Raw genomic sequence first — 9,798 nt, forward strand, 5'->3', positions numbered from 1 at the left:
AAGAGTAAGGTTAATGGTGAGATCGCTATTCCAAAAAAAAAGTCAAGTTTTTTTCAGCTCATAAGGCAATTTTGTGGATATATAGCACCTAGAAATTCATTTTCATACTCTTCAAATAATTCAAGCAAAATGGTCACTTAACAGGACACAAAAGTGTCCAAGGACATAAAAGTGTCATGTTACCATTCTAGTGTTGAAGTGAAAAATTAGGGTTTTTTAAAAATCAAGGCCTTAAGGTTGAAAATGAACTTATGGTATGCTTATAAGTTTCAAAGGGAAGCCAAAAATGCATGTAAAAGGTGCAAATTTTGTCAGCTTTGTCAAAAAGGTTAGTCAGACTCATATTGAAGTGAAAACTGATAGACAAGTGAACTTGGGGGTCCGATCTCTAAGTATCAGATCAACAAAAATCAACATCCACTAGCCACAAGGATCAATCAAACTAGGATCCACTAAACTTAGGAGAATTAGATCCAAATTTGAAAAGATTCCACCACTTTGCTAGGATAGACTATAGGAATATGTTCACCAAGTTTTACCTCAATATGCGACCAAACATGGATCACGATCCAAGTACATTTTTCAAATTTTTAGATCAAAATCAAGCCATCAGGTCCCACATGCCATTTCAAGCCTAACCCTAAAGTTTCAATCCATTTGAACATCAAAACCCTTGTGAAAATGCCAAAAATCTCTTAAGTTTGCCAAAAATTTCCAATTTTTTTCTTAGATCCTAAACTAGTGATCCAAATCTCAACCCATATCATCTCATAAGCATGCTAAATCAAATGGTGAAGACAACACCTCAAAATGTGTTCCAACATGATCGCGATCCATGTACCTTTGACCCAAAATTGACTTGAATCAGTTTGACCTATTACCTATAGTTATCCTAGTCATACTGATGAAGTTTGGTTAAATTTGGAACTCTTTTGCTCAAGCTATTCTCATATCATAGAAGATAGATCATTGCGAGTTGCTATAGACACCGCATTAACTTTTGGTCATCGTGAAAGTGCATCGGCCACTTGATTGTGCTTACCAGCAATGTGAGCATTATGAAAGTAAAATCGCAAAAGAATAATTTCCCACCTCATTTGTTTTATTGGAAAGCTTGGTTTGTGTCATGAAGTACTTGAGACTTTGGTGGTCCATTTGCAAAATAAATGGAGTCCCCAGTAGATAGTGCTTCTATGTGTCTAGGGCATGTAGAACAGCTAAAAGCTCTTTTTCATATATGCCCAAAGACTCACTCATCGGCATTGAGCCTTTGGCTCTCATATGCTATGGCATGCCCTTCTTGAAGCAAGACTTCTCCAAGGTAATCACCACAAGCATCCAATTGGACCTCAAATGGCTTTGAGAGATTTGGAAGCATAAGGACTGGTTGGGAGGTAAGCTTCTTTTTTGAGCTTGTCAAAAGCATTTTGCTCCTTAGCAGTCCATGAGTACTTAATGTTCTTCTTTGTTAAGTCATGTAATGGTCCTACTAATTGAGATAATTTGGATATGAAGCGTCTATAGTATGCACACATACCAATAAAGCTTCTTAGCTCAAGTAGATTTCTTGGATTAGGCCATTCTTTTATTACCTCCAACTTTGATGGATACATACGAATACCATCTTGAGAGATAATATGACCTGAGTATTGAATTTCTTGAAGGAAAAATTCACTTTTTTTTTAGTTGATAAAAAGATTGTTCTCCCTCAAAGCTTGAAAAATTACCAGATGTTTCTTGTGTTCCTCCAAGAACTTGGAGTAGAGGATGATATCATCAAAGAACACTCCATTGAATTTGCGATAGGGTCTAAAGATTTTCTCCATTAAACTATTGAACATGGTTGGTGCATTAGTCAAGCCAAAAGGCATGCGATCTTTAGGATATCTTCATTCACTATCCTTATTTGATTATAGCCACTTTTATGGTCGATCCTATTGAAGTAGGTAGAGACTTGTAGCTTATCAAACAGATCTTCTACCTGTGGTACGAGAAATCTGTTTTTGATAGTGATATGGTTTAGTGCTCGATAGTCCACACACATGCGGTATGTACCATCTTTCTTTTGCATTAAAAGGACTAGTGAACAAAAGGGAGAGGATCTAGACCTCACCATCCCTTTTTCTACCAATTCTTGTACTTGCCTCATGATCTCCTCTTATTGAGCTTGGGAAACTCGATAAAGAGGCTTGTTAGGCGGTGAGCTTCCCGGTAGGAGCTCAATTCAATGGTCATCATCCCCTCGTTTTGGAAGTAAGTCCATAGAGATATCATCAACGAACACATCTTGAAATCCATTTAGAAAATAAGACAAGTTTAACTCTTCTTGATTCCTACCATTTAAATTTGATGAAACATTAGGATTTTTTAGGGACTCTTTGACAAAAATCATGTACACAGAAATTGAAATTTTCATTGATTTGTCAATATAGGAGAATTTACAAATGGTATATTACAACCAGAATCACTAGCATCTATATACATGCTCTTTTCCTTGTAGGTGAAGTAGATTTTCCTTTCAGGGAACCTCATGTTGGTAGTCATGCGATTGAACTATGGTGGCCCTAGGATAACATCCTCATGTTGGAGAGGAGAAATAAAAAAGTCTTCTTTGTCGATGTAGATTTGGACATGAAGCCTCAACTTCCCAATCAAGGGAGTAACGGAGGCTTGATGTCCCTTGAAAGCTTCATTGCTAGTTACAATTTCTCCCATCTCAAAAGCTTGAATGCCCAACTTGGTGGCCAACTCCATTGATATAAAGTTGTGAGTAGATCCAGGGTTAAGCAAGATGAAGGCATCATGCTCCCTTACATTTTCTCAAGCATAGGAGAGAGGTGATCCTTTGCAATGAGTATCCTCTTTTGGAGCTTCAATCGTGGACGTTATAGGAGTCTCATTGTGGGCATTTCTCTTGGGGCAAGAATGATAGCCATGTCCTTGCTCCCCACACTTAAAACTTTTGTGGTCCTTACGAAAAGCTTCAAGCTCTTCAAGAGAGAGTTTATTTTAACCTTTGTAAACTCTCTTCTCCTTGGACCGATTGTTGTTGTTTTTGTTGTTGGAATTACCTTGGGAAGAATTTTGGGCATTGGTTTTCCCCTTTGCATCACTTTTGTCTTTGCTTTCCATGGGCTTGGCATTCCTTCTAGCCCCTTGTTGGAAATTGATGCGTGAAGAAACCATGGTGTGGTGGATTACTTCGGTGATAGAACCAGGCTGTTGGGAGTTGATGTACTTGGCCATCTCCTCAGGTGATCTAGCACAAAATTGTTGCTTTTTCTCAACGAAGTCTATCTTTTGAAAGAGAGTATCCTTGAGATGTAAATCCCAAAACTGGTCCACATATTTGTGGATAGACTCATGGGAGAGAAGCTTCAAACTCCACCATTCGGTAAGCACTTTGTCCTTTGCATCGCTTGCAAGGAATTGCTTCATGATGGAAACTCGTAGAGTTTTCCATGTCTTTGGGGCTTCGTCAGGGCCACAAAGGCTAGCCCACCATTGATGAGCAGATTTTTGAAAGTGCATAGCTACATGGTGTAGCTTAGAGGACTCTCTAAAGCCCTCGTCTCCATCCGTTTGTGGGTGATGAGCCGAAGAGAAATTCTATCTTGTACCTAGATTTTCAAAGAGACCTTTACAAAAATTACTGGTCATTCTAGGATCTCTATCTGACACAATGAATGTTGGCAATCAATGATGTTTGAAAGTCTGAGATATGAAGAGAGTTGCCATTTTGTGTCCCTTAATAGTCTTTTTGACAAGAATAAAGTGTGCTTGCTTGCTAAACCTTTTGCCTATTGTCCATATTCCCATATTCCCATATTTCCATGGATAGACTTGGGTAATCCAAAGATAAAATCCATGGATATACTCTCCCATGGTGAATTACGGATTGGCAATGGCTGGAGTAATCCGGTTGCTTCCCTCTATTATACTTAGTCTTTTGGCATAGCATACATTTTGAAACATACTCTTGTATGTCCACTTTCATGGTAGGCCAATAGAAGTACGTCTCTACTCCTCGAAGAGTAGGTTGAATGCCTCTATGCCCCACATAGGGAGGAGCATGGGATTCATACTTGACTTTCTCACGAAGGGAGTGGGTAACACATAGCCTATTGCCATGGAGAAGATAACCATCCTGCAAGGTGAATGATTCTTCTTTCTTCCCCAATGCAAGGGCTGACATTACGTCTTCAAAGTCAAGGTCAGTAGCATACTCATCTATCATAGAAGATAGATCATTGTGAGTTGCTATAGACACCACATTAACTTTTGGTCGTCGTGAAACTGCATCGGCCACTTGATTGTGCTTACCAGCAATGTGAGCAATATGAAAGTAAAATTGCAAAAGAAAATTTGCCCACCTAATTTGTTTATCGAAAAGCTTGGTTTGCGTCATGAAGTACTTGAGATTTTGGTGTCCGTTCGCAAAATAAATGGAGTCCCCAGTAGATAGTGTTTCCATGTGTCTAGACCATGTAGAACAACTAAAAGATCTTTTTCATATATGCCCAAGACTGACTCATCGGCATTGAGCCTTCGGCTCTCATATGCTATGGCATGCTCTTCGTGAAGTAAGACTTCTCCAAGGCAATCACCACAAGCATCACATTGGACCGCAAATGGCTTTGAGAGATCCGGAAGCATAAGGACTGGTTGGGAAGTAAGCTTCTCTTTGAGCTTGTCAAAATCATTCTGCTCCTTAGTAGTACATGAGTAGTTAACGTTCTTCTTTGTTAAGTCAAGTAATGGTCCCGCTATTTGAGAGAATTTGTTTATGAATTATCTATAGTATGCACACATACCAATAAAGATTCTCAGGTCATGTAGATTCCTTGGATTAGGCCATGCTTTTATTGGCTGGTGCATTATTCAAGCCAAAAGGCATGACTAGATATTCATAAAGACCAAACGTTGTACGAAACGCGGTCCTTAGGATATCTTCATTCACTATCCTTATTTGATGATAGCCACTTTTAAGATCAATGGTATTGAAGTAGGTAGAGCCTTGTAGCTTATTAAAAAGATCTTCTACCCGCAGTACGAGAAATCTATTTTTGATAGTGATATGGTTTAGTGCTTGATACTCCACACACATGCGGTATGTATCATCTTTCTTTTGCACTAAAAGGACTAGTGAACAAAAGGGAGAGGGTCTAGGCCTCACCATCCCTTTGTCTACCAATTCTTGTACTTGCCTCGTGATCTCTACTTGTTGAGCTTGGGAAACTTGATAAGGAGTCTTGTTAGGCGGTGAGTTTGCTGGTAGGAGCTCAATTCGATGGTCATCATCCCCTCTTTTTGGAGGTAAGTCCATAGAGATATCATCAACGAACACATCTTGGAATCCATTTAGAAAATTAGACAAGTTTAACTCTTCTTGATTCCTACCATTTAAATTTGATGAAACATTAGGACCTTTTAGGGACTCTTTGACAAAAATTATGTACGCACAAACTAAGCTTTTCATTGATTTGTCAAAAGCAAGAGAATTTACAAGTGATATAGTACGACCAGACTCTCTAGCAACTATATACATGCAATTTTCCCTGTAGTGAAGTAGATTCTCCTTTCACGGAACTTCATGTTGGCAACCATGCAGTTGAACCATGGTGCCCCAAGGATAGCATCCTCATGTTGGAGAAGAGAGATGAAAATGTCTTCTTTGTCGACATAGCTTTGGACATGAATCCTCAACTTCCCAAACAAGGGAGTAACGGAGGCTTGTTGTTCCTTGAAAGCTTCATGGCTAGTTACATATCTCCCATCTCAAAAGCTTGAATGCCCAACTTGGTGGCCAACTCCATTGATATGAAGTTGTGAGTAGATCCAAGGTTAAACAAGATGAGGGCATCATGCTCCCTTACATTTCCCCAAGCATAGGAGAGAGGTGATCCTTTGCAATGAGTATCCTCTTTTGGAGCTTCAATCATGGAAGCTATAGGAGTCTCATTGCGGCATTTCTCTTGGGGCAAGAATGATAGCCATGTCCTTGCTCCCCACACTTAAAACATTTGTGGTCCTTACGAAAAGCTTCAAGCTCTTCATGAGAGAATTTATTTTTACCTTTGTAAACTCCCTTCTCCTGGGACCGATTGTTGTTGTTGTTGTTGTTGTTGTTGTTGTTGTTGTTGTTGTTGGAATTGCCTTGGGAAGAATTTTGGGCATTGGTTTTCCCCTTTGCATCACTTTTGTCTTTGCTTTCCATGGGCTTGGCATTCCTACTAGCCCCTTGTTAAACATTTATGCGCGAAGAAACCATGGTGTGGTGGATTACTTGGGTGATAGAACCAGGCCGTTGGGAGTTGATGTACTTGTTCATCTCTTCAGGTAATCTAGCACATAATTGTTGCTTTTGCTTGGCAAAGTCTATCTTTTGAAAGACAATAGCCTTGAGATGTAAATCCCACAACTTGTCCACATATTTGTGGATAGACACATGGGAGCTTGAAACTCCACCATTTGATAAGCACTTTGTCCTTTGCATCGCTTGCAAGAAATTGCTTCATGATGGAAAGTCATAAAGTTTTCAATGTCTTGGGGATTGTCCATTGCCAGGAAGGTTAGCCCACCATTGACAAGAAAGGTTTTGAAAGTGCATAGCTACATGGTGTAGCTTAGAGGACTCTGTGAAGCCCTCGTCTCCAAAGGCCGCATCAAATTGCTGGATGAAGGCCAATACTTTGTCGGTACAACCAAGTGTGTTATCATAGGTGAGAAAAGAGATACTCTTTCCTCCCTCTTTAAATTTCTTGAGCTTTTGGAACCTTCACCATGCAAGGTAAGATTTGCAATATCCTCTCCTCTTGTATTCTCTAAGAGAATAGCTATTGATTTCATCGGAAGAGGAGGAAGGTGAAGAAGAAGGAGAAGAGGGTGACCTCTTTCTTACACTTTTCTTCCGTTGTTTCCTTGCTTCCCTTTTGGAGTGACGAGGAGAAGGACTATGCGTTGACCATTTCCTCTTGGGAGGATTTGGCAACCGTCTAGACTGCCGTCTTTGTGGAGCCACATCTTTAGAGGAACTTAGGGATTGGCTTCTTTCTCATTCTTTGGATTCCTCCTCTCTTATGGGAGAGAGTCTTATTTTGGGGGTCTCATCAAGAGGCCTCCTAAGCTCTCTCTCCTCTTGGAGAGAAAGGGAAATCCCATAAGTACAAAGTTGTTGAGTAACTTTGGCTTGCAAAGCAGTGTTTCCCATAGCTTGTTGCAACCTAGTAACAAGATAATTGACAAACATGGGGGCATCATCATTAGCACCTTCATGTGCAAAATCAAAGTTATTGATGTTCATTCTACTCTCTTGGTTATTGTCATCCATGCTAGTTATACTTATGTATAGATTACTTTGTGCTTTGGTACCCTCAAAAACCTTAGTTGCTACTCTTCTTTACCTTTGAAAATCAGTTTTCAAGCAGCCACACCCGTGGTTTAGACACTGTTGATTGCAAAGACTAGTGGAGAGGGCCTAGCATTTCTCGGTTGATTATGGTTCCTGTTGAGCTTCCTCCTAGCTCAATAATGGTTAAGCCAAAGGCAAGCCCCGAGAGGCTCCATTACTAAGACTATAGTTCCCAACGGTGTACCTTGAATCAAGTCCTTCTCAACCAAGATAATAGATCCATGTCCCACTTACCCTATTGCAATAAATAGGCCCAATCTTCATGGACAACTTAAGGACCTCTCTTCTTAAGCAAGAAAAGAGAAACCAATAACTCTGATACCATTGTAATAGAAATGGCCTATGAACGTTGAAAATATCGGAATTAAGAGAATTAGAGTGAGCATTTTTGTGAGACTACTTTGAGAACATAGAGGATGAACTTAATTATCTGTAGCAACATAACCATAGTACTTAATTAACTTGGCATGAAAAATACTTTTGCAAGAGAGTGAGTTTAGAGAACTTGACAACAGTTGAGGACCGGATTTATGTGGCGCCGGTCCCCCCTCCAATAGGCTTTTGTATTATAGATTCTCCCATCAAGAGAGACTTGGTACAATACAATCTTTGTGTCCCTTGTGACATAGGTGATGCAATGAATATGGAAAGCTTCATGCATCACGAGCATAACATAGACTTTGTAGAAAGCATTAACCATCCTTGGTGTCAATCCCAAGGCCTCAAACACCTTCAAAGATGGAGAGAGCTAGCAGGGAATGAGGGTAGGGAAGAGGAAGAGGAAGAAGAAACATTCATAGGAGAAAGAATTAGTTCCTCACTTATCATCACTCTTCTTGCTTAGCATACATAATAGCATAGTAATGAAGATGGAGAAGATGGCAAGCTTAAGCATTGGAGCATGGCTCTTGGTTGGATTTTCATTCCATAGCCAAGAGTGTTGGTGTAGGCTCTCAACTTCTCTACAAGCTCAGAGAAGGAGATGGAGGTCTTGCACTTTGCACCTCACACAATGAGTGTGAGTGTGTGTGTGTGTGTGTGTGTGTGTGTGTGTGTGTGTGTGTGTGTGTGTGTGTGTGCACGCGCGCGCAAGCACGGGAGAGTATACCCCCCAAGCTAGCCCCCTCCTTGCTTTGGTCGACCCCCTCACTTAGCTCATGATGGAAGCTCATTGGACCCCTTCAAGCGTGACCAATCACATGCAAAGTGCATATCAAGCAAGCATGCTAGCCTTGGGACAAGTGTCCCCCTTTCCTCTCTGAGAGAGAGGATTTGATAAATGCATAAACAATTAATTTAATTAACTAATTTATCATTGGACCCCTTGAGAGGCCAACCAATAGGCTTATGTACACCATGAGGGCAACATGAAGAGGAACTTGACAAGTGTCCTAGTTGCTTTCTTTAGACCAAGCTTGCCTTTTGTGAGGGTGTGTGTATTCTCTCTCTAGCTATTACAATGAGCCCCCCCCCCCCCCTTATGTAGGTATGTGCATTGACTTTTTGAACACCTTAACCCCTCAAGCACCTTAGTCATGGAGCACCTTAGCACCTTGTGTAGGGATGTGCATTGACTTTTTGAACACCTTAACCCCTCAAGCACCTTAGTCATGGAGCACCTTAGCACCTTAGTCATTAAGCACCTCAAGCACCTTAATCAGCAAGCATGACAAGAACCTCAAGCACCTTAGTCAGCAAGCACAACAAGCACCTCAAGCTTGGGCCAGGCTCCCAACTCAAGCATAGCCCTAGCTTACCTAAGGTCAAAGGACATTTAACAGACCATCTCTCATTTGGACCCCTTTACCATTGGTCCCATGTTGAGATAGATACGTAAGCACATGTCTATATTCTAACCCTTGTTTCCGTTTATTCTCCCACATTAAATGATCAGGTTAATATGAGAAAATCACTTGGGTTGGTTAGATATTAGATTTTATGACAATTTCCCTCAAAGAGCTATGGAAATTACATCAAAAGCCTTAAGTCCTAGATGGTGCAAGATTCCTTCATCTTGGCAGTTTATTTAGGCTACCTTCGTGGAGAACAGATTTCCAAAGAGCCCATGAGCTTATGAGCTCAATCGAGTACAATGGAGAGGCCACATTAACTGAAAAAAATGGAGCTATTGTCAGAGTGAAAATCATCAATGAACTCATATGCCATGCTCTCCACTTGCTAGCAGGAACCCACAACCTTCTTCACGAGACAAAGGCTATAGACAATGCAAGCCATTTGTAAAGCATCAAGGGTACAAACTCACTTACAAGGACCTCATTTACTGAAAGATAGAATTTCTCCTTAGGTTGATTTCAAAACATCTTAAGGTCCAAAAGCCACCACGGTACACAAAGCCCATTCTCTGTGTGGAAGTGGTGACGGCCATT

Source organism: Adiantum capillus-veneris, chromosome 18 (assembly GCF_014529385.1).
Source record: "Adiantum capillus-veneris isolate H3 chromosome 18, ASM1452938v2, whole genome shotgun sequence".
Taxonomy (NCBI): Eukaryota; Viridiplantae; Streptophyta; class Polypodiopsida; order Polypodiales; family Pteridaceae; genus Adiantum; species Adiantum capillus-veneris.